At 45.3% G+C, this 22,593-nt stretch overlaps 1 protein-coding gene and 1 pseudogene across 3 annotated transcripts in view; one reads left to right on the top strand and one right to left on the bottom strand.

The window, feature by feature from the left end:
• CENPU (centromere protein U) overlaps window positions 1-22,593 on the top strand; it is a 797,426-nt gene that overhangs the window by 60,521 nt on the left and 714,312 nt on the right. The window lies entirely within an intron of this gene.
• Window positions 17,219-17,633, bottom strand: LOC138515301 (large ribosomal subunit protein eL32 pseudogene; annotated as a pseudogene).

Raw genomic sequence — 22,593 nt, 5'->3', positions numbered from 1 at the left:
TGCTCCATATAGTGCCATGCCTGGCTCCTTGCCCCTTCTGCTATAATCCCATGCAACGTTCCTATCAAATACCTGACCCCATGTCTATCGCTACGAACTGTTCAAAGGGCATGAGATTCCTGGTGGCCACTGACCTGACAATTGGGTTCGTAAGCCAGTGTCTCAGTTGAGAATAGTGATACCTCTCCCCCTCGTTTAGCCTGAAGTCCTGCTTGCACTGTGCAAAGGATTTAATGTCCTGACCCGAGAACATGCCACATAGTTTGCTGCACCCTGCCGCTTCCACCCATTGAAGGCACCCCTTTCCATACCAGGTGTGAACTGGGGATTCCTAAACCGCGACATCAGCGGGGAGGTGAAGAATTCATAACAGCAATAAAATAATGATCCAGGCAGCTCCATGACGGATGTAAAGGGATATCCAACAGCAATTTATAAAAGGGGAGAAAGTCAGGCCGATAAGCGAGATACAGAGGCAAAACCTAAATCAGCCGTTTGGCATGGAGGAGGTCCTAAAGATAATTGCCTCTCTAAACGTTCGCAAAGCCCCAGGCCCTGAGGTGCTTACCGCCCAATTTTACAAGATATTCTCCAACATATTGTTAGTTTCTTACCAACCTAATGAACTCCCTCACCTCATCGAAGGAAATAACCAAGATTATATCCCAAGCAATGGTAGCGATCATTCCCAAAACGGATAAAGATCCCACACTGTGGGTCCTATAGGCCTATTGCCTATAGGACCCACAGTGTGGGATAAACCTAAAGGTTTTATAGTCTCAACATAGACTATAAAACCTTTAATAAAATACCGGCCTGTAGGATCGATAATCTGCTCACAGATCTGATAATGTTAGGAGAGTGGTCCATTTGTTGCCCAAGGTACACTGATTCAAGAGAGGCCCGGCCATACTGCTGTCATTAGAAACAGAGAAAACATTCAATAGGATGGGATGCGCCTTCTTGGATGAAACAAGGGGAGCCATGGGCTTTGGTTAGACCTTTAGAGGATGGGTATCAGCGGTATACGCACAGGCAACAGCCAGGATAAGAGTGAACAGGGAGTTAAGGGAGGAGGTCAAGATCCAGAGGGGAGCCAGACAGGAATGCCCACTCTCCCCGCTCTTGTTAGTGATTTTGCTGGAACCATTCGTGGAGAGGATGAGGGCTAACGTGGGCATTCAAGAGATACTGTTCGGTAAGCATGAGCAGAAGTTAGCTATGTTTGCTGTCGATGTGCTGGTGGCCTTGACACAGCCAGAGCACTCCCTGAACAATTTGCTGGCTCAACTACAGGCATACTAAGAAGTAGCAGGCTTTAAGATCCAACAGGACAAAGTCTGAGATGCTGTTGCTGGGAGTTACCTCAGTGGAGGAGCAACACATCAAAAATGTGTGCCTCTTCAGATGTGCAGGCCCCTCCTTTCAGTATCTGAGTTAGGATCATACCTAATGCGCCCCAATTTATATTGAGCTATTTACCCCAGGTTTTTAACATTCAATCAGAGAGGTGGTCACAAAATGGATTAAGCTGTCCATGTCATTGGTGGGTCAAATGAACTCAATTAAGATGTTCCTGCTGCCCATGCTGCGTTACCTTTTCCAGGCCATACCCATAAGGGTCCCCAAACCTAAATTGCAAAAACTACAAAGGGACCGGCTGAGATTTGTGTGGAGAGATAGAAGAGGTAAAATAAGTAAAACCTCTTTATTGGCCCTTATGAAGGGGGGAGGATGGGATTCCTGAACCTGATCATATAGCAGCCCACCTACGTATTCTGGGCCAACGGTGCTAGGTGGAATCCGAGAAGCAATGGTGAGCTATGGACACAGCGGTGGGTGGGGATGGCAACTGTAATCATGTAGCCCTGCTTTTCTTTGTGTCAACCTGGTCACAATGTCCATAATGGAAACCTGGAACAAAACAGTGCTTAAGCTAGGGCCAACGACCTTCCCCTCCCCATTCACACCTTTGCACCAGAACATTGATGTTGGTGCAGCCAGGGATAAATCCTCTTTCCTGAAGTGGAGAATGAGCAGGGGTTGATGTTCAGAAACTAAACTACTAAGACCTTCCATGAATCTAAAGCAAACTTCTCCCTGGGGGGGGGGGGGGGCGGGGGAGACAGGCACCAATACTTTCAGATTAGGCATATACAAGATTCTGATGACATCCGAGGCCACCTCCCCGAGACCCTACTTGGTGAAATGGGAACACGACTTGGGAAGAACTATAGAACCGACGGACAGGGAAGACGTGCCAGAGAACATGAAAAGGGCACCTACGTGCACACAGTATAGAGAAACCAACTACATTCGCCTTAATGGAGCCTATATGACACTTGTGAGGCTAGCTAGAATGTCCCCTTGGTTATCGGACAGATGTTGGCTAGAGTGTGGTGGCAGGGGCAAGTTGTTGCGTATCTGGTGGGAGTGCCAAAAGCCAACCATTCCGGAGGGATATTCATAAGAGTGTTGAGGAGGTAATTGGTAGGGACATATCCTGGAATGATATGCTCCCCGGGATGTGATTTAATCGTCTGAACCCTCGACAATTAACATCAAATCTTCTGGCTACAAGACAAGTCATTGGAGCGGCATGGAGGAGAGTAAATCACCTAGTGGCACAAATTGGAGGCCATCCTAGTAATGGAAAAAATAAAATCACAGCAAATATTAGAGATAACATGCCAGCCCTTTTCAGAAAGTGGGGACAGTTGATAGAGTATCCTTTTTGAAGGTTTACCCTTTTTGAAGAGGTCATGATTTCAAATTCCTGCCCATTTTTATCTATATGTAGCAATGAGCGTGTGAGCGTACTAGGTGAGATTTAGATAAACGGAAAACAAATTATCAAATTTTCCACTTCCCGTAAAGAAAAGGTTGTTTCTATATGATTGGGGACCAATAGAAATTGTTGTTAGTGACATACACAAGTTTTAATAACTTTTTGTATGACATAAAACCTTTTAATGTTTGCAATCATTTTTCTTGAGGCATCCTTCTAAACATTGTCGTAATTTGTTGGTAAGAATAATATTGTTGGCCATAGGCTAAAAATACCAAAATACACAAGGTTGTTTTTGACTTTGTCAAAATGAGTTTGAAACCCTAGAACATCTGTTTGTTAGATGCAAGGAACTGGACCATCTGCGCAATCGTTAGTTCACTAAATGTGGCTCAGTTGATGATGAGATTTTCTTAAGCATCTTATGGCATCGCCTGTTGTGTGATGCTTCTACTGCTCTTTGTATTGCTACTGCAAATTTATTCTTCTTATTCTTAGATGAAAACTGTATGTTAGAATAGGTTGTGGTATAAAATTTATTTTATCCTCTTATGAAATTGTTGTATGTTAATCTTGTATATTTGAATGCAATTTTTCATTAAACTCTGTTTATTGATGGTCTTATTAGATACAACTCATTGCACAGTTACATTCACAGTACATGCATAACTTCTGATATAAAACAGTTAAAATTACATTTGCATTTATATAGAAGCTTCATCATCCGAGGCCGTTTCACACAAATACATCTGGAATGGGACCCATATGTCTTTGGGGGCGAATGCTTGTTGGTACAGTCAATGTGTATTGTTCCTCGCATTCGTTGACATATGTCAGGTTTCGGAGAAAACTTTCAACGTCTGTTGATGAAGGGTTCTTCCAGCATTTCAATATGCATCTTTTTGCTACTACGCAGGAGACATTAAACAGTCTCCTAGCAGTTTCTGCACTTTTGCCGATGTCCCCGAACAAATATTTTTGAGGGTTTAGGGAGGCCGGAATCTGAGTTATTTCTTCTGATTTCTGATATCTTCCCCCAAAATCCAGCCACTGCAGGACATTCCCAGTACATGTGGAATGATACCGCTTGAGGTGTTTTGCATTTAGGGCATTTCCCAGTTCCATCAGTTGTGAATTTAGCCATCTTAGTATAGTGGAGTCTGTTCAGGACTTTGAATTGAATGAGACGTACGTAAGCCTGCGTTCAGTGATACCGTTTTTGTGAGCGTGCAGTATTTGGACCATTTCTCCTCTGTGATGCTTGTGTTTAAGTCATTCTCCCATTTGGATTTTACATCGTTAAGTGTGGGGGAGTGTGTCTGCATCAGTGCATACAATTTGGAGATTGCCAGCCCTGTGCCGGATGTTGCTGCCTGCAAGCATGGGTGTCTGGGCGCTTCGTCGGGGAAGAGTGGCCAACGTGCATTAAATGCTCACTTCATCCTGTAGTACTGGAGTGTTCCGAGTGATCCCCCCTCCCACTGCATTGCCAAGTCCTCCCTGCTCACAAACCTCTGATTTGGGAACATGTCTCGCATTCTAATTTCTTTGTTTGGGTCCCAGAGTCGGTGTAGCGATTTGTCTAGCATGGGAGGGATGCCGGGGTAATTCCATAGGGGAACATCCGGGTTATATGGACTATTTATTTTTAATTTTTTTATATAGTGTTCTCCATGCTCGAACCGTACTTCTCACTGGGTCATAGAGACATCTTTGTAGTGCAGATTAAAAATAATGGAGCGAGGATCAATAGGGGATGCAGCAAACTTCTCCAACCATATATGAGGTGAACAATCTGCCAGGTCGTACCAGTGTTTGGCAAATTGTGCTTGCGCAACCAGGTAATATAATTCAAAATCTGGTGCTGCAATACCTCCGGAGCAGTACGGTTCGATAATATTTTCCCATTTCATTCAAGCAGTTTTCCCATCCCAGATAAACCTTGTCACCATTGATTGTAACTTTTCAAAAAAGATTCTTCCCGGCCATATGGGTATGTTTACGAAGAGATAAAGCAGTTTAGGGACAACAACCATCTTTAGGATGGCGACCCGGCCATTCATGGATATGGGTAGTTTAGCCCATGTCTGGAATTTAGCGCTGCGTAGCTGTAGTACTTGTTTGGGATGTTCTGTATATAGTGTCTGCCTATCTCTGGATACCAATATGCACGGTTATCGTATGTGTTTGGTCGGCCGTTTGTGGCCCACAGTTGCCGTTGGGCATTTTGTGGTCGGTGTCAAGGGGAAGATCTGATTTTTCATTATTGAACCTATACCCCGAATATTCAGTGAATTTATGTATGTCTGTCATAAGAGGTGTCAGATTGGTTTCAGGATCCTGGATATAAAAAAGGTTATTGTCTGCATATAACGAGATAGATTGGGATGGGCCTGACATTCGTATCACTCTGTCTCCATGTTTCTGCCTAATGAGTATCGCCATGGGTTCTATGGTGAATGCAAATAGTATAGGCGAGAACGGGCAGCCTTGCCTGGTGCCTTTGCGCAGCATGAACAGATGTGAGATTGTGCGATTCGTAAGGACCCTCGTGCCTGTTTCTGTGTACAGTAATTTTACATGGTGAACAAAATTAGGGTCCATTCCAAACTTCCTAAGTACTGCTAGGAGATACACCCATGATACCGTGTCGAAAGCTTTCTCGGCGTATAGGGAGACCACTACTGCTCTTGCTTCTGGGTTTATTTGTGCCATTATTCCAAACAGCCTCCGTAACTTCAGAGCTGTGGATCTTGTGGGGATAAACCCGCATTGGTCTGGATGGACCAACGTTGGCATGTTTGGTAATAGTTTATTCGCCAGTATTTCCGCAAACACCTTGGCATCTGCGTCGATTAGTGACAGTGGCCTATAGGATGACATGTCCTGTGGAGGACGTCAGGGTTTCGGTAAAACAGTAATTATCGCTTCTCTTATTGAGTTGGGGAGTTTGTTTCGTTCTAGCACCTCCTCCCATACTTTCAAAATAATCGGGACCAGTTCTTTCAAAAATTCCTTATATAGTTCAATCCCCAGTCCATCCGATCCCGGGGCCTTCCCAGAACGTAATGCTTTTATTGCCTCAGTAATTTCTTCTTTGGTTACCGGTTGTTCAAGGGCCATCTTAGCTTCTAACAGGAGTTTTGGGAATTGTAAGTCATTGAGATATGCTTGTATATCTGGTTCAGATTTTTTTAACGTGATTGGCGTATAGTTCCTGATAAAATTTAGAGAATTCATGGTTGATGGCCTGCAATGCCCCCCCGTGACCACTGCGCCCTCCGCTGCATTGATGCTTCTAATTAGGGTTTGTTGGCGATCTGCTTTAATGAGGTTGGCTAGGGACCTTCCTGCCTTGTTGCTCTCCCCATATCTTTGTGCTTGCACTGGGGCTGCCATGTACTGTATTTCCCTCGTGGCTAATTTATCGAAGTCCTTTAAGAGTTTATTAATGTCCGCTAGGGTATCTTTATTGTGGGTGCTACTATAAGCGATTTCCAGGTTTCGAAGTTGGGTCTCGACTTCAGCCAATTCACGACTTACTGACTTCAATAGTCCTGTGGTTTTAGATATCAGTCTACCTGATCCAAACTTTGAATTCCTCCCAGAGTGTTGAGTATCTATCTACCGTTCCTACATTATTATTGAAAAATTCTGCCATTTCTATGTGCAGGTATTCAGCTACATTGGGGTCTCTCAGTATATTGGCAGCCATTCTCCATCTCTTTTGGGGTTTCGGGGTGTTTTGAACTATCAGCTCAAGTGACACAGGGGAGTGATATGACAATGTGTGTGGGTGTATTTCGCATTTCTCCAGCGAGTCTGACATGTCAGTGGAGAGAAGCCAGCAATCGATCCGCGACTCTGAGTCATGCACAGTTGAATAGTATGTATATTCTCTCGTGTTTGGGTGCAACTCCCTCCATGCGTCTATCAGTGACAGTTGTGGCATGATTTGACCCAACGTAATCGTCGCTTTGGCTGGCGTCCTATTTGTTGTTGAGTATCTATCCAATGTTGTGTCTAGTATTAGATTAAAATCTCCTCCCCAGATGTTAGAGTTGTCCAGTGAGGCGAGTATTTCCAATATGTTTAGGTAGAAGCTCGGGTCATCTATATTAGGGCCATATGTGTTGACTAGTGTGACCGATTTTGTCTGCTACTTCAACCCATATAATTATATACCTCCCATGGGGGTCCATATGTGTCCTTTGGTCTGAAATCCCAGCGATGGGTGCAATAGTGTTATCACCCCTCTGGCCTGGGTGGAGTATTCTGTGTGGTATCTTTGCTTACCCCAGGAGGCTACTATGTTTGCATTGCTGCTCCCCTGAGTGTGTGTTTCCTGAAACATCACTATGTGGGGAGAGGCCCTATTCACATATGCTCCAATTTTCCTGGACGTTAAAGGGTTGTTGAGCCCACGGACATTCCATGATAGAAGCTTAATCTTTATTCCGTCACCTGTACTGGTTTTATGTGTATTTATATTTGATCATTGCTTTGTTGGTGAAGAAGTACCGTTTAATGTATGTAGTGCAATCATCTGCAAGAACATGAATTTGAAAACTTATAAAACTTTTAACAATTAACGCATGTCCCTTTTCTCCCACCTTCCCTCCCCCGCCCGGATCATCCTCCCCAACTTGATGATTGTAACTTCCATACTTTTGGAGCTCTCCTGAGGTCGCCATGTTGCTGCCACATGGCCACCAGACCCAGGCTCACAACCCAGCTCCATAGTCGTGTGTGGAGCTCCCCACATTAGCCTGGTTAACGTTTCAGTTAGCATAAAGGATATCTGCGCAGTTTCGGTCAATCAGCTGGATCGCGTCTCTCCGCCTCGGGAAGAGGTCTGCCTTTTTTGATCTGGTATATGTTTTCTCGGGCATAAAGGTATGGAGGCCTCCACATAGGCCATGGCTGCAGCTGGAGTTTCAAAAAAATGTGCTCTCCCCCGTGCTGGATTCTCATTTTAGCTGGGAATATTAATGCATACTGTATTTGCTCTGCTCTCAGCAGTCTTTTGACTGGTTCATCTGATCTCCGGTTAGCCTGGACTCCCGCTGCAAAGTCTGGATATATATGGATGCGGTTCTCCTCGTATTGCAGTGTCCCTTGTTCCCTTGCCATTCTGAGTATTGCGTGTCTTGTCTCTGTAATTGAGGAGATGTGCAATGATCGTATGGGGCGGCGCTCCAAGTTTCGGTACGGAAGCCAGTGTGCGGTGCCCTCTTTCGACCAAGAAGTGGTCAGAGAAGGCCTCTGCCCTTAATAGGGTTCTAAGGAGGGATACAACCTGCTGTTCCATTGCACCCTTACCAAATTTCTCGGAAACGCCCACAATCCGAACATTATTGCTCCTGGATCGTGATTCAAGATCCTCACATTTGTTCTGCATCTTGGATAGATTGTCTTTCCGTAGGGCGATGTCCCGGCTATGGTATCTTCGTTAGTTTTAATTCTGCCCTCCGCTTCGGTGATTCTCGAGCTCTCCTTGTCCACTCTTACTTTCAGTGGTCTGATAGTGGTAACAATATCATCTAGCTTGACATTTATTGCCAGGAATCCATTTTGTACTATGGTTGTCAGTCTGTCCACTCTATCGCTGCCTTTGATTTCAGCCTGGGAATTGGATGCAGTTTGTGTCGCTGGCACCGGATCTGATGTTTGACTATTAGTGAATGAATCCATGGGGCCTTTCTTTTTTGCACCTGCTCCCTTTGTCATCTTCTCGAATGTCTGTGCGCCTCTTGTGTCGACTGTCGCAGTTTTATGGGATTAAGTTGTTAGTAGAGGCTGGCGTTGTTAGTTCACCAATTGTGCCCGCTGTTATGCCAGTTGTTCTTTGAGTTTTCTACTCTCCCTGCAAGGAGAGCGTCATTTCCGGAGCCCTTGTGGGGCAGACTCTGGTTTGGTCTTGAGTCTGAGGGAGCGTCCTGGTGAAGAGGATTGTGTTTTGCTATTCTTTAATATTTCCGACTCTTTTTAATGGATTATTCCCTCCTAGTTGGCAGTTTTGTTCATCTGGGCTATTATATTAATTGATCCCTATTGAAGACACGACCGCTCATGATCTATTACTCTAATGTATGCTCTCAATGTAGCAGTGTTCTCTGTTGTTTCTGACAGCCTTGAAGTCCTCCAGGGAGCGTTCATCTTAGTTTACAAGAGGGGCGCAATGGCATTCAATGGCAGGTCTACCTGTCAAGACAGCGTTGTGTACTGCTTTGTGGAACAAGTCCGCCTCCCCGTAGTTTACCAGTCTGGGGGAGGTCCGACCTCTCTGGCTCAGCAAACTCGGGGGTTCTGATACTCCCTGCCCCTTCAATGTGTAGGAGTTCTCCTTTGTACGACCAGTTCACCTGAGTGACTTGTATCCTTCTGCGTGCTGCATTTAGACCTCGCGTAGTGTTTATTCACATACACAATGTGGTGTCGCTGTCACGATGCCTGCCCCCAGACATCAGGAGCAGGCCAGTCTACCCAAAATACAGGCACCCATGGGAACTCATGGGGGCCCAAAGGATTGCCTAGGGGCTTCATGGACTCAGTCCGTTGGCCCCAGGCTCATAGTGCCTTTTTCAAACAGATGAAGTCCTCAAGTGGAGAAATCATGTACAGGCCACCGTGAGGCCTTTGAAGGGATTACTTTCTTCCAGGGACTATTTTCTTGGGCGTGGTACTGGGACTATTTTACCTGGGGACTACTTCATGGTGGCTATTTAAACCACGCCCGGAGAGCAGAACATGCTTTGCGTTATTCTGCACTTCTGCAGTGTAACGCTCACCGTGGCTGCAGCTCTGGCAACCGAACCTGCAAAAGAGAAAAGGAAAAGCAGATTAGAACAGGAGCCTTAACATTTGTCATCGCATTCATCTGGGAGTCGGTGCACCTGCAAGAAAAGGAACACCTGTTACCGCGCTGTACTGTCAGCAGCAGCGCCGCGGACTACTCACTGATGCTCCTTTCATCCACACAATCCCGCGAGGCACTCTGATGAGATCGCCGCTCGGAGCATCCGCATCTGCAAAGGAAAGAAAAACAGGTGAGCTGTGCTCTGTTAAGACATTTAAATTCGCACCGCAAGATACTTACTTGGGAACAATACCCGCTCGAGACCTCGCTAGTCACCATCATACGTCCCTCATTTTAGAGAAGCGCCGCACCTGCAAAATAAAGGGAGGACAATTGATTAATCACATGAATGAAAAATATCATTTGCTAAGACTAGTGCTTGGTGCAAAAACTGACTCTTACCTTGGCGCTACCTCGTTTCTTTCGGAGAAGAGACATCCATCTTGGTCCATTCTGCAAGAGGAAGAAACATAAGAAAGTGCAAGCGTGAACTATAAGACAACTTGAACTCTAAAGCATTGCATCATACTTTGGATTGGCATAAAGACTTACCTCCGAGTCATTGTTGTCTGGAACTCTGCCATAAGATTACGGGATCAGTGAAGTTAACTGGTTTCTACGCACCCCTGCATTCCGATGCAGGATGGAGAGCCCATCCTTCTTAACAATAAGGTGAGACATAATAAGGGGAACACAAGGTGGTTACGGAAAAAACAGAAGTTAAAACTCTTTACCGCGGTCGGCTAACTACCATTTTTACCACTTTAGGAAAGACCTCCTACGTGGCAGACAGACGAAACTAAGTGGGCAAGGGCAGTCGCTCAACACTACACCACGAGTCACATTGGTGGAGACCGTTGCAGTCCAGCTTCGTTCGGCGCCCCTGTGGAACCCAGGTGAGCGTAGCAGTCGCCTGCTCCAACTGTATGCCAGCAAGTGGACTGTGCTCTCCCACGTGATATAGTGGCGTTCTGCCCAGCGCACAGCTTTGTTCGTGCCTTGGTGTTAAACATTTATATTGATCCCTGCTTGGATATCAGCGTTGCGGTCGGTATCCAGTCGGGCCCTTCCCTATATTCCATGCGAGTGTTCCTATCGGATCGGTTCAATTACCCCTTGCTGCCTGTGAAGCGGTCTTGCGCCCTGGCATATTACTCAGTTTGTAAGTTTGAGCTTCCTGTGGGCTGATGGTTTCAGATGAGTGACAAAAGGAGAACGGGGTGTCGTACCCGTATGACGTCCAGTGCCTTAGTGTGCTTGGGCTTGGCCTCAACCCGCCTAACGGATATCGTGGTCGCCGCCTCCTCCGTTCGAGTCACCACACATCACGTCCTGGTAAACCTCACTGTCGCTGGTGGCAGGGTCCTCTCTGCCTTCGCGTCCGGGGCTCGTATTCGGGTCTTTGCGCAGCTCCAAGTTTCCTCCTCTCTATGCTCCGCTGTACAGAGCATCTACGGTTCAGCCTCAGTGTCTCTCGGTACTCGATCGTGGCCCACGCCGCAACCCATTCACGGTGAGTTTTCACCTCAGTGTAACTTTGGGAAAACTTCACTGTTGCAAGCCCAGATTTCTGCTACCCATTCACAAGACCTTTATCTGCACAGTCGGTCACTTTGCAGCTTCGTGGGTTGCTCCAATGAAGAATAGATTGGGATCAGGATGGTAGTCCGGCCAGAGCTCTTGGATCAGGCGGCCATTTCTGTGGTGCGCAACCGCGCCCCCCATTTTATGCAATTTTTCTGTCAATTGTATTTTGTGTTTGTGTGAAAAGCTTATGATGAGCTATATAATACAATAAATAAATACCTGTTAAGAGAGAATACAGTTGTAACATGCTCAGTTGGATTATGTACTGTGAATTAGTTGGAAATGGAGTGAGTCAGGGCCAAAAGCCGCTCTTCTGGGACAAAGAGAGGAAATTAGACTCCAACTTCCACCACTTTCCCTAACGAGCTTGAAGGATATGAGGGATAGAAACACATCTAGTCTAGGCCTTGCAGTCCTGGATGGGATAAGGAGGAGGGGGTTTAGGAAATAAATCCTCCAATAGGCATTTTCACCAAGGGGACAACTTAAACGGATAGGTTAGGGGAGGATAAAGGGAGGGGATTTAAGGTTGTTTGTTCGGAAGTTATGATTATTGGTAGGGCTGTTGCTAGGTCTGGAAAAGATCTGGGGCTACTCTCATGTCGGAAGTGTCGGGACTCGGGGCTAGCTAGCCTTTTGGTTGTAGCCCCTGAGCTTCTATCCAGGGCTACAACCAGAAGAGCCTGGGCTATAGCCCCCCTCGGCCTTTCCCCCCTCTCCCTCCAGCAACACCTCTGATTATTGGAATGTTGTACTGAAAATAATTGTTCTGTTCAGACAACTTGAAACGAATAAAAATATTTAAAAGAAGAAAAAGAAATTCCACTAGAAGATACCTGCGTCCATTTGGGGTGCACATTACACTACAAATTTGCATTACTGAATCCAGAGTCTACACAGACTACAGAAGAGATCCCATGCTGGCTAGCCAGAAAAAGGTTATACAATGTCATCTTGACACGCAAGATTAGCAAGCGATATTGCTTATTATTTGGGGTCTATGTGGTTTCCCTGACCTCTGATTTATAGCAGACAATTATTCCATCACATTTTTAGAGATCTTTTTGTTCGACCTTTGATTGTTAAATTTGACCAAGCGATTCACGATAGGAAAAAAGAAATGATGCGTGATATTCGAGAACTTGAGCAGACATGTGACTTAGATGATAAAGAGAAAAGTAAGAGATCCAGCAACATAAAGACACAATATAAAAACTGGTTAAAGGATTATAAATATAATACTAACAATGCCAATTGGAGGTGTGTGTATATATATATATATATATAAGCTATGTAAAATCCATGATTTAAAAAAATTCTGGTACCTATATCGCCAATTCCTAATGGATGAAGATAATAGGGAAAACAACAATGTAGGCCAGGAGGTTTGGAAGCATTATATTACTGATCTCTTTTTCAAGATTAGCCACATGTCTGCTGCCCCTATTTGTAAAAATGAATACGGTATTGATAAATTCCCCTTTGGTATCCTGGACATCCTTAAAGTGATTTTCAAAAATGAAATCTTCACGTGCCCCTTAGCACGGATGGGTTGGCTAATGTTGTTATAAAACAAAATCCTAAGAAATGGGCAGTGATTTTCCTACAGTTATTTACTGGAATATGGGAAACAGGCATTATACCGGATAGCTGGAGGAAAGCTATAGTAATCCCTATTTTTAAAAAAGGGGACAGAAAACTGCCTGATAACTATAGGTTACTAGCAATGGCTGATAGTAGCTGTAAGATTTTCTGTTCCCTTTTAGTGGACAGTTTGAACAACTGGATAGAGGTAAAGGGCCTCCTCTCTGCTAAACAAACTGGTTTTCGAAAAGGATACAGTACCCTGGATAATCTAACTATGTTGAAACACATTATAGCTGGGTCTAAGGATAAGGGGGGAAAAACTATGTGTGTTTTATAGATTATTCAAAAGCCTTTGACTGTGTCAATAGGGGCCTTTTGTGGGAGAAATTAAGAGGGAAAAAGATCTGCCCTAAAATCCTTTATTTTTTGGAGGAAATGTATAGGGAGACCACGGTGTCCATCTGTTTAGGTAAAGGAGGGATGTTATCATCTGAGATCATTACTAATACTGGACTAAAGCAGGGATGTGTTACATCTCCTACACTGTATAACCTGTATGTTTCAGATATGTGAGAAAGGTTTACTACCTTTAAATAATTTCCCACCTATTGTGGCGGGGAAACCTATATGTGGCCTTATGTATGCAGACGATACTATCCTCTTGGATAAAACTCCGGTAGGATTGCAAAGGATGCTGAATGGCCTGTTGTCTTACTCCGAGGCGAATAACCTTAGTATTAATATAAATAAGATTAAGGTTATGGTATTCGGAGCCACAAAGCAAGAAAAGAAAAGACTTACCTCTAGATGGCATATTAATTCTATTAAACTGGAGGTTGTTGAGGCCTACCCTTATTTGGGGATGCCCATTCTGAGTAATCCCTGTATTAATTTTTTCCAAGAGGCAGTTAACTTAAAAGTACTAAAGAAATGGAATGCTATAAGGAAATACATGGCTAGTAAAGGTGGCCACTCCATTGAAGGATTCCTTGAGATATACAAGAGTTGTATCATTCCCGGTATTATGTATGCTCTGGAAACAGTGGAAAGTAAATATTTGAGTAAACTATACCAACTCGAAGGGAAGCTTTGGAGACCAGCCCTTGGACTTCCTAAGGCTGTACCAACACAAGCAATAAGATGTGAATTGGGGCTCATTTCCCTTCTGACTCTGTGGAAAATTGGATGTTGTAAACTCTATTTTAGAACAATATCGGGGGAGGAGGAGGAAGGTTATCTGCTTAACCTAATAGGAAAAAATAAAAGTGAAGGCAGATTTGTAGACTTAGCATATAGGTATTCTTAAAATACAGTACTATCCTTTCTTGAAGCCTTAGGCTATAAAGAACCTATGGGAAAAGACATCGTGTGTATTATGAAAAGTCTTAAGGCTAAAGCTTTTACTTGGGATTTGTGTGAACATCAATCCTATCTCTATACTAATTCTCAATATGCTGTCTACGCTCTTCAAGGCCTCAAACCTGCCACTCCGAGACAATATCTGCTAAATACGGGAAACAGGGCTTTGAGAAGATTTATTTTGCAACTATGCTTGAATACCCTCCCATGTAATGAAATAATTGGGGCACGGACTAAAACCCCCCGTGCAGAAAGATTGTGTAGGCACTGTAAAATAGAGGTGGAGACAGTAAAACATATCTTAAATATGTGCACCAAATTAAAGGAATGTTATTTTAAAGGGTATGCACATTTTGTGGGGATTTGCAAATGATTGAATCTGACCAATTTTGGTCAGTTATTTATGACGGAGAGATTAAGGTTTTCATTGGGGCAGCCTTGTATATTTGGAAGCGAGCAATTTGTTAGCAAACTATTTGTAATTGTCTTTTAAATACGTGTCACTCTTTTCTCCTATTTTTGATATGTGTTTTTAGATTGGAAATAATAACTGACTGTAATTTGTTTGCTAAATGGTTTTTATGATTAATATGTTATTGTGTTTTTTGTTTTTGCTGATGTAATATTCTTGTAGTGTATAAGGTTTTAATTAACCAAAATGCACTTTAAATAAAAAAAAAAATTTAAAAAAATTGTTAAAATGCAAATTATTTGCAGATTTTAGGGTGTTCAATTTAGAAGCCACTTGCAAGCATTGTGAAAGGCAGAGAGGTCAGGGAAAGGATTACATCTGAGCCAATCTTGAGCTGCTTTTTCTGAGACTCCCTAAAAAATTGGCTAATCATGCAATCCTTTAAAAAATGTTTTTATTTGTTTTATTAATGGGGGCTCAACCCACATACCAGCTGGCACTCCTGCCCCCACGCACAATCCGCCTCCCTCCCTTATTTTTGTAACACTTTATTTCTTTTACTCTTTTTGTTTGAAACAAATTAAATTCTAGTCCATGATCAAACCAACTGTTTGTACTTGATGATTAAGTGACTATCATTCAGTAAGTTGACATGCAATCATTCCATCCACATAATTATGGAGCTAATGAGAAGGACTCCATACCATTTCCATCTGTATTGTGCTGGTGCTTTACAGTGATTTGGGCCACCATCTGCCACAAGATTCTGGAGTACATTTCATGTGAGCCCCGTTCAAATGCCTCCAGTTTCTTTGCCCAAAAACTGCATTTTCTTTGTGTCAATGAGAGTTTTATCTGTCTTTCAAATATAGTTGATGGCGAATAAGCCAATGCCTTATATAAGGTTCTGCTCAAATAGTGGTTAGATTTTCAGGTTGGTGTTTGTTCTTGTTTTTTGAAAGTGCTCTTTCTTCTCCTGTGACCTAAAGCACACACATATCAAGTGAAACATATTTGTTCCATTTTATCCTCATTAGTTTTAACCTGGCCTGCAATGGTATCTTCTAGGGATGCTTATAGATTGATTTACAAGCAGAGCTTTGTTTTTCACTATGTTGCTTCTTCAGACACATAGGATTCCTAAATGTTTTCGTTCAGGTGCATAATCCATTTTAACTTATCTAAATCGACCCACATAATTCGGAGGTTCTCCCTCTAAGATCATAATATCATAGTAATGTCTTATTATTCTCCCGCAAAAGGTATGAGTCTTAGCTTTGCTGACCCTGGCAAATGTAGTTTAGTCTGGTGTGCCATTTATTCACAACAGAACGTCAAGTTGCACAACGTCTCCCTTCAATAGATTAGCTTGAATATATGTCTAAAAGAGTGCTCTGATGTATCCTATGGATTACTCACTGAAACCCTAAATAATGTATCCTCCCAGGTGGCCAGGGAAAGGCAGACGCTTCCTGATCCTGAACTTGGGGGTGATGTACTGCGGGAGGATCACCCGGGAAGAGAAAGGGGTCAGGAGAGTGAGGGATACCTATGGGATGAGACACAGTATTTAACCTCTTTTCAAGAGGACGTTTTACCAAGAACACAATATGTAATGGCTTGTTGCCATAATAATTCTCTTGTTCCCCAAGTAGACCCTCTGAGTAGGAACAAATTCAGCTATGAGCATTGTGGTGGTAAAAGTAACAAGCATTCTGATATAACCCGAGAAATGCACGCAGTTATAAATTCCCCCTTGTCCCAGAAACCTAATAAGAGGAAGTTGTATAATGGGAGTCTTAAGGGCAAACACCATAGTCCTCTTAAACTTACCTTTATGACTGACTCTTGCAATATCCCTTTGTTAAATGTTGTAGAAAGTGGTAGTCCAATTTGAAATGTAGAAAAAGTTAATAAAATACAAACTTGTTCATTCGGGACTACAAGTCCCATAGTGTCCTTAGTACTGGGACGAGGAAAAGGGATAGAGGATCAAGGCTGTGGAAGTGGTCAGCTATTTCACAAGAATGACCTACACCTGAGGAAGACTGGGAGGCATAAAAGGCTCCCTCTGGTGCAGGTGGTAGAGAAGAAGCCGAAGCAGCAGAAGTGCGAGCTGTGCATGCTGCGGCAGACCGGAGTAGAGGATCTGGAAGATGCCGAGACTGCTGTGAGTCCTGAGAGGGTCTTTGCCGCCATCCTGCTAAACTGCCGTGGCTGCTTACCTGGGAAGACTAGGTCATGCAGAGCTTTCGCAGCGGGAAGCCGGCATAGTGTGCACAGTCGAGAGGTTTCAGGTGGCAGGGTTGTACCGGAGACTCTCGGGAGTCAGAGCAACTCCAAATCAACGTGGCGGTGGCGACCGGAGAAATGAGGTGCGCCTAGTCAGGAGAAGCCATGGTATCAGCAGTCATGCGAACACGGAGCAGAGCACCTGGAAGTGACTTATCCGGTGAGTCTAAACCATGCAAGTGACTCTGTGGCACTCTAGTGCAGGCCACGTGGTCAGCACATGTGGATCACTCGCAAGCGAGTGAAAGGCTGAATAAACAACATTATTTTTATTTGATTTTTTTTGGGAGTTTACAGTTTCTTATTTGACAAACAGAGCTGCAGAAGGGACAGTCTACTCGTTCTCCTCGCTGTGCAATCTGGTGTTTGGATTTGTGAGTTTGTGAGCTGAGCAGCCCTCTATGATAGTCTTGCGGTGTTTGGATGAAACATTGTGGGCGATCTCAGCACAAAGACTTGTTACTCATCGGGAGCACTTCCAGTTCCTTCACGTGCACCAGAAACTTGCAGAATCCAGACGGTAACATGTGCTTGGTCCGTTTATCGCTACCTTAACCAATGTTGGGCATCGGGATCCGTCCCTTAAACCTCCTGCAAACTCTGTTATCAATACCCCTTAGTTTACACCAATTTCGCTTAATCTTGTCATAACGATCAGACTGGTGACAAATGAACTTCTTGGTTCTTTTCTTGAGTATCTTCGGTTTGACAAGAGGTCTTCTTTTTTTTTTTTTAAAACCTATCTTCATTGGTTTTACAGTAAGTTAAAACTACCCCCCTTTCTCCTCCCTGCCCCCTGACAGCTCAGTCACTATTCTCGATTTTGTTCTCCCCTTGTAGGTCCGCTAATGTAGATCCAGGAGTTTGTCTTTGAGGGCACCATTGAGCTGTAAAGTCTCCTTTTATAAAGGTCAGCGTTTTCCCCCATTTCGTTGCAAACGTCTGCCAAGTTAGGCCTCATTGCATATGAGACCCATTCCAGTGCTACCAATTCCCAGACCTTCCTGAGCCATTCCTGTTCCGTCGGGACCTCTGGGCCCTTCCATTTCTGTGCTGTCAGGGTCCCTGCTGCTAGGGTTAATATCACCCTTTCATTTTCACTCCCCCTTCCAGCCCCTTTCTCTCCTGTTCCCTTAATTTCCAACAAGACGTACTTGGATTCCTCTGTGCCTGAGCCTGTAGCACCTCCTTCCAAAACGGCTTGATTTTGGGACAATCCCACCAGATATGTGCTGCTGATCCCTCCTCCCTGCATGCCCTCCAGCAGTCCTTGGATGCCTCTAGGTATATGCTATGCACCCGGGCCAGGGTGTAATGCCATCCAAAAGCGACTTTATACCATGCCTCCTGGAGCTGTGCAGTCCTTGCCACCTTTGGAATTTTCCTCGAGCCTATCCCAATCTTCCCCCGTGATCTCCTTGCCCAGCGTCCGCTCCCATCGGGCCATCTATGGCCATTTCTTCTGGGGGAGGCCTCCTCCAGTTGTCTGTAAAGCCCTGTTATGAGACCTTTTTCCCCCATCATTCACCAGGAGGAATTTCTCAAATGAGGTGAGTGATCGGGTGGCTGCTTGTTTGTTGTCCGCGTTCATAACTGAGTGTCTTATTTGGTAATACCTAAGCCTCTCCTTTTCCTCCACCTCGAAATCTAATTTGCATTCTTGAAATGACTTAACTCTATTCCCCAGGAACATGTCCCTAATCTTCCTGCACCCCCCTTCCACCACTTGTCGAAAGCCCCCCCTCGAGCCCCAGGGTAAAGTCCTTGTTATTATAAATCGGGGTGATTGGTGAGGGAATGTCGTGATCCCCCTGCCTTTTTGCTGCTTTGTCCCAGGGGTCTGCCAGTGTTTTTTTAAGAGCGCTCCTATATAAGTGTCTTGGTCTACTCTGGCGAGGCAGCCATAAAACCTCCACCAGGTCGTGTTGCGCCACTGCCCTATCCATTTGCCTCCATTGTTTCCTTTGCTTCTGCGCAAATCATTCCCGGATCACCCACATTTGCGCTGCCTCTTACTATTGTTGAACATTTGGGAACGCCTCCCCCCACCCCCTCTCATCCTCTGTGCCATTAGCTGGCCGCAGCTAATCCTTGTCTTCTTCCCCTCCCATACAAATTCCCTAGTTGCCTTCCCAAGTTCCTTGAACTCCTAGGGTATTGTCAGTGAAATCGCCTGGAACCGGTACAATAGCTGTGGGAGCGTTACCATTTTCAGTGCTGCCATCCTACCCATCCAGGATACCTTCCGGTTCCTCCACTTCTGAAAGTCTTTCCTAATTGTACTTAGTATGGGTGTGTAGTTCGCCGCATACCACCCTGACGGGGAAGGTGACATTTTGACCCCCAGGTATTTAATTCCCCTGGGCTCCACAGAAAAGGGGATGCTAATTTCAGTTATCTTGCTTCCTCTTTCCCCACTGCAAAGTTCTACAGTTCAGACTTTGTCATGTTAACCTTCAGTCCGACACCTCCCCAAAGCCTACATGCCTCAATCGATTTTGTTTGGGGTTTGTGAGGGCGAGAAGCATGTTGTCAGCGAATGCTGCGACTTTGTGTTGAGCCCCCCCAAAGGGGATCCCCCGGATCTCATCCTCCTCCCTTATTGCCTGAAGTAGTGGCTCCAGGCATATTGCGTACAGGAGGTGGGAGAGTGGGCAGCCCTGCTTGCTTCCCCTCGCCAGCGTGACGGGCCGCAACATCGATCAATTAACTGCCAGACTAATTGACGGGTTCTTATAACTTGCCTGGACCATTTTGAGGAAGTCCCCCCCCCCCCCCCAGGCCCATTTTATCCATTACTCTAAACAGGAACGGCCACTCTACCCAGTCAAACGCCTTCTTGGCATCCAGTGCATGTAGGACAGCCGGGGTGGCCGTTTTCTGTGCTTTCTCCACCAGGTGTGCAATTCTCCTAATTTTGTCTGCTGTTTGTCACTCCAGGACAAACCCTGCTTGATCCTAGTGAATCAGCGAGGGGATATAGGTTTCCAATCTCTTCGCTAAGATTTTTGTGTACATTTTTACATCTATATTTGAGGGCTCTGGGTCTATATGATGTGCACTCTGCCGGGTCTTTATTGTGCTTGGGGATAAACGTGACTTTGGCCTCTTCCATGTTTGTTGAAATACATCCGGAGGTCTTGAACGTGTTATATAATTGAGCTAAAATGGGGCTTGGAGTAGGATTTATTCAGGCGGAGCTTTGCAATCGTAATTTGCACTTCCTCTTCTGTTATTTCCTGTCCTAGGAGTGCCTGCTCCTCCGGGAGGATTTTGGGCTGGTGGATCCTCTCAAGGAAGTCTATTTGATTCTGGTCCTGCGGGTTCTGGGAGGCGTATAGGGTGCTATAGTACCTGGCTATACGTTCCTGGATATCTTCCATATCGTGTAAGTCTCTGTCCCTTTTCGTCATTGATGGCCACTATCGTGTTTTGCCCCTGCGCTTCCCTCAGCAGACGCGTCAGTAACTTATCAGCCTTATTTGCTTTAGCATTACATTTTTGCCTCATGAAGAGGAGATCCCTCTCTGCCTTTTTAGTTCAGAGTATTTCCAGCTGACCTACCGCTGCCCTAACTGATTTCCTGTCCGGGGCGTTCCTCCGTTGTGCTTCCTCCACTTCCCCCTCCAGTTGGGCTTCTAGGGCCCTAATTTGTTTATCTCTCTGTGCCTTTTTTGCGATGAGTTACCCCCTTATCTTTGCTTTAAAGGCGTCCCATCTGCTGCCTTCGCTCGCCTCTGCGCATTTCTTCAGCTCAAAAAAATCTTGATTTTCTCCCATCTCCTCCCTCTGCACTGGGTCTCTCAATTATTCTTCTGCTAACTCCATTTGCATACTCCTGGGCTATAATTTGGGGTGTTCAGGGTAATGGAGACCACTTTATGGTCTGCGATCCCCAGGGGCCCCACCTCTACCCCCTCCACTCACCCCTGTAGCCGCGCTGAGATCCAGATATAATTAATCCTAGATTGCGTGCCGTGGACCCCTGATAGGAAGGTATGTCACTCTTCCTGTCCCTTCAGCGCTCTCCAGACCTCTTTCAGGCCCATAGTCTCAAACCTCTCCCTAAGCTGGGGGATGTCACCGTTCCCCAACCCCATAGCCCTCCCTCTGCATCCTGTTTTCTCCATGCCGTGTTGAAGTCTCCCAGAATTATATGCCCCTTCGTGAACTCTTCCGCCGTCTTCAGGAGGTCCCCTAAAAAGCACTCTTGACCTACGTTGGGAGCGTAAACTGAAACTATTATGTACTCTGTTCTCCTTTGACCAGTATGAATCTCCCCCCGCCCCCCTGGGTCCCTCAGGATATCCCGCACTCTGAAGTCCAAGTTGTTCCTCAGAGCCACCGCTACCCCTCCTGCTTTAGTGAGACCAGACACTTGGAACACCTGCGAGAATCCCTGTTATGCTCACCTGGTCTCTGCGGAGGCGTTGGGGCATGGTTGCAGCCCTCCCAGGAATGTGATCAACCCTGTTGGATCTCTCCCCCTGCGGATAGGCTGTGGACTTCGACAATTGGTGACTCTGCTCCTGCGCGTATATGAGAAAAGGTGAGTGCGCTGCTCGTGGACTATGGTACCTCTCAAACTCTTCTACCAGAGGTGTGATTTCTGTGGGCATGCACCGGCCCGTAAGGCTCACCTGGTATTTATTGATGGGGAGCTCTCTGTTCTGCTGCTTCTGACGCAGGCGCTTGTTGATGGGATCTAGTTCCTTCGCTGATCCCTTGTGAGTAACAGTCCTGTCCAGCTGCGACTATTCTCTTGATTGGTAGTGTTTCTCAATGTCTCTTGTCTTTTCCTCTTTCTGTTTTTTACCTTTCCGCTTTCTGTCTTGTATTATTGCTCTCGATTTTGTTATTTCCTGAATAACTTTTTCTCTTCTGCTTCCTTTCCAATAGATGGAATTGTGGCTCAAAAGCAGCTGTGGAGGTGCAGAACGCAGCCCGGAGGAAGATAGATGAAACCGCAATGCCCGACAACAGTTGAGTGATGGTTTAAGGGAAAGCGCGAGATGGGATGGGAGCGCGACCTTAAACTCAATGTCTTTTTAATGTCTTTGGCTTTTTTCTTGTAGGTGCTGCGGTCACAGACGAACCACGTAGTGCTGCAGTGATGTTGAGTACAGCGCTCCGGAAGGTTTGAAGGTGAACTGCAGGGCCAAGATGAAGAGTTCGGCGCTCCGGAAGATGTGAAGAAGACATGCACAGGTGAGAGCTGATTCCCCAGATGGTAAGTATGGAGGCAGGAAGCAGGATTTCCAAGGTAAATTCAGATCCCAGGTGGCGGTGTGCGTTATGCTGCATGGATGTGCAGAATAACGCGAAGCGTCTGTCTCGTGGATTGAAGCAGCTTGTATAGCTGTGAGCGTGGACATGCCCACTAGGCCTGGCTTGCCTGTGTCATGATTCCTGCCCCTCATGTCCCCAGCCCTCGAAGATGTCAGGCTGGAGCCAGGCCACAATCACCTACATGGCCCTCAAGGGCCTCTCCATCCCTCCAAAGACCCAATTGGAGTCAGAATTGGCGCTTGTGGCACCAGACTTACTCACTCCCATAGGATAACATTGGGGATTGGACTTGTAGTGCATTGATGGGGACAAGATGGGTGCCCCCACATATTTCGGTTCCCAGAACTGCATGTGCAGTCTAGTCTTTTGGGTGTGGTTCAGCCCAGATACACCTGGGATACCCAGAGACTATTTAAGCCA

Source organism: Ambystoma mexicanum, chromosome 6q, assembly GCF_040938575.1.
Source record: "Ambystoma mexicanum isolate Mex_15411 chromosome 6q, UKY_AmexF1_1, whole genome shotgun sequence".
Lineage (NCBI taxonomy): Eukaryota > Metazoa > Chordata > Amphibia > Caudata > Ambystomatidae > Ambystoma > Ambystoma mexicanum.
This window is presented reverse-complemented; position numbering and strand designations above follow the sequence as displayed.